Raw genomic sequence first — 3587 nt, 5'->3', positions numbered from 1 at the left:
GGGGTGGAAACATCATGCTTTGGGGCTGTTTTTCTGCAAAGGGACCAGGACAACTGATCCGTGTAAACGAAAGAATGAATGGGGCCATGTATTGTGAGATTTTGAGTGAAAACCTCCTTCCATCAGCAAGGGCATTGAAGATGAAACGTGGCTGGGTCTTTCAGCATGACAATGATCCCAAACACACCGCCTGGCAACAAAGGAGTGGCTTCAGAAGAAGCATTTCAAGGTCCTGGAGTGGCCTAGCCAGTCTCCAGATCTCAACCCCATTGAAAATCTTTGGAGGGAGTTGAAAGTCCGTGTTGCCCAGCGACAGCCCCAAAACATTACTGCTCTAGAGGAGATCTGCATGGAGTAATGGGCCAAAATACCAGCAACAGTGTGTGAAGACTTACAGAAAACGTTTGACCTCTGTCATTGCCAACAAAGGGTATATAACAAAGTATTGAGATTAAATTTTGTTATTGAGCAAATACTTATTTTCCACCATAATTTGCAAATAAATTCTTTAAAAATCCTACAATGTGATTTTCGGGGTTTTTTTTCTTCTCATTTTGTCTCTCATAGTTGAGGTATACCTATGATGAAAATTACAGGCCTCTCTCATCTTTTTAAGTGGGAGAACTTGCACAATTGGTGGCTGACTAAATACTTTTTTGCCCCACTGTACATATATTCATATAAATGCTATAGAATTTCCAAGTTTAAACACCAGTTGTGAGAAAATAACTAACATTAAAAAGTCAAAAAAAATTAAATAACTGTTTCCAAAATTCACTAATTGGCTTTTATATTATCACTGTACTAAAGTATATTGCTAAAATATTATCTAAAAATATTTAAATTTAGCTGTATATGTTTCCAAAAAAAATTATAAAAAAAGAAATTGCAATTAATTTCATGATTTGAAATTATTGAAAAGCAGATTGTAATAATAATAATAATAATAATAATAATAATAAATATGCAGTATGTATATTTATAAATTAACATTTTATTTATTAATAAATAAATTATATTTTGTCACTGTATTAAACCAAATTGCTAATGTATAATAAGAACCTATTTATTTATTCATTTGTTCATTCATTCTAGCTATGTTTCTGATATTAACACATTTTCGCAAATAAAAACATGCAATAATAATTACAATTAATATCCTGATTTCTGGCCGGTCTTAAAATGGTCATATTTCTATTGTGTTTATTGTACTAAAGAAAATTGCTAAAATTTTGTCTAAAATATATACACTTTTCATTTAGTGGTTTCTTTAAAATGTCTACTAATCATATTTAATATAAATGTTCATTTTAATACAAATTTAATATAAATTCTATATTTTGTAAAATACTTATAGTATAAGTATAAATACTTACAGATACCCTAAAAATCCATGCAGGAGGACAAAAATCTATTTGATTCACAAAATCATGTTGATGAACGTTTGTATCCATAATATAAAAGCTCAACAGCTTGCAATTGCATTTTGCGTTTAAAAGCAGCAAAACCGTACGGGTTTGGAGCAACATGACAACTATTGTAAATAACAACTATTCTTTTCAAAAGATTGGCTTTTAAAGATAGTGACACACTCCAGATACAATCTGTTGTATTTAATGCCACATCTGCACATTTATTTTAATCACAGCATGAAAAGTATGTCAGCTAAGGTGAACAGGGTCACAGTGTTTGTTCATAAAGGGCACTACCTGGAATCTGTGTCCCGTCAGACAAGTTGAATTAAAGGTCATCAGAGCGACCTCACGAAACAGGAAATCAAGTGCAGATGCAACCCGCTTACTCTCATGAATATCATTTAGTGATTAAGGCAAGAGACTTCCTGGTTAGTGTGCTAACTAGGTCATAACCACTTGCTCAGATGTTGCAGTTGATCTCACCATTTATGACCAGATTTAATATAAATTAGCTGTTATATTGCCTTTATACTAAAGCAAATTGTTAAACTATTATGTACAATATTTTCTTTTGGATTATGTATCTAAAATTTATTTGATAGGATTATGTCTCTGACATCAACACTTTTTCAAAATAAAATAAAATAAAATAAAATAAAATAAAATAAAATAAAATAAAATAAAATAAAATAAAATAAAATAAAATAAAATAAAATAAAATAAAATAAAATAAAATAAAATAAAATAAAATAAAATAAAATAAAATAAAATAAAATAAAAAAGTAAAATAAAATATGAATTACATGATTTCAAACCAATCTCTAAAATGGTTTTATATTATTATTGTATTAAATGTCTTTGTATTAAAACAAATTGATTGAGAATAATATGAAAATATTTACATTTTATTTAGTGAAATTTGTGACATTTTTTCATAAATAAATAAATAAATTATAAATAATGCACACACACACACACACACGTGCATTTACATATAAATAAATAAATAAATAATAATAGTAAATACATTTATTTAAACGACTATGTATCTGATAACACTTTTTACACAAATAATTAAAACAATAAATCAAATTAAAATATTTATTTAAAGTACTTCGTATCCGATATTAACACTTTTTCACAAATAATTTTTTTTTATATAGTTTATTTAAATCCAAGTGTATCTCATATTAACACTTATACACACATATAAATAAATAAGCTTATGATTTCTGCCCATCTTTAAAATGATTGTATACTGTTGTTGGATTAAAGGGATAGTTCACCCAAAAATGAAAATTTGATGTTTAATCTGCTTACCCCCAGGGCATCCAAGATGTAGGTGACTTTGTTTCTTCAGTAAAACACAAACAGAGATTTTTAACTCAAACCGTTGCAGTCTGTCAGTCCTATAATGCAAGTCAATGGGCACACAATCTTTGAGAGTAAAAAAAACATGCACACACAAATCCAAATTAAACCCTGCGGCTCGTGACGATACATTGATGTCTTAAGACATGAAATGATCGGTTTGTGTGAGAAACTGAACAGTATTTTTATCATTTTTTACCTCTAATACACCATAATGTCCAACTGCCCTGAGTGCGTGCACGGCATCCGGTGCGTGACGTCTGTATGTGCTCTGGCTTAGTTTACGCAAGTGCCGGAAGCGATCTGTCGCGCGTATACGTCACTCATTGTTTATACGGTGCACAGAGATTGTGGAAGCGCTTCCGGAGCTTAACAAGTAATTGTTAACTATGATGTTACTTTATTGCAGTTACTGTATGTAATCAACCAACTTTGCATAGATGATAGCACAAAAGACCATTTCACAAAAATAAATATATAAGCATATTTTTTTTTCATTTATATTTTCATTTATATATATATATTTTTTACCAATCACATTATATACATTACGTCTACAGCAAATACAGTGCATCCGGAAAGTATTCAAAGCACTTCACTGAAGGACTTTCACAAAGTTGTCTATAAGCCACTCTTGCTGTGTGTTTAGGGCCATTGTCCTGTTGGAAGGTAAACCTTCTGCCCAGTCGAGGTTCTGAATGCTCTGGACTGGGTTTTCATTAAGGCTATCTCAATATTTTAGTGCATTGAGCTTTCCTTCTACTCTGACGAGTCCCTCAGTCCCTGCCACTAAAAAACAGC

Source organism: Onychostoma macrolepis, chromosome 03 (genome assembly GCF_012432095.1).
Source record: "Onychostoma macrolepis isolate SWU-2019 chromosome 03, ASM1243209v1, whole genome shotgun sequence".
NCBI classification, from domain to species: Eukaryota; Metazoa; Chordata; class Actinopteri; order Cypriniformes; family Cyprinidae; genus Onychostoma; species Onychostoma macrolepis.
The sequence above is the reverse complement of the archived record's forward strand: the minus strand, read 5'-3'. Positions refer to the sequence as shown.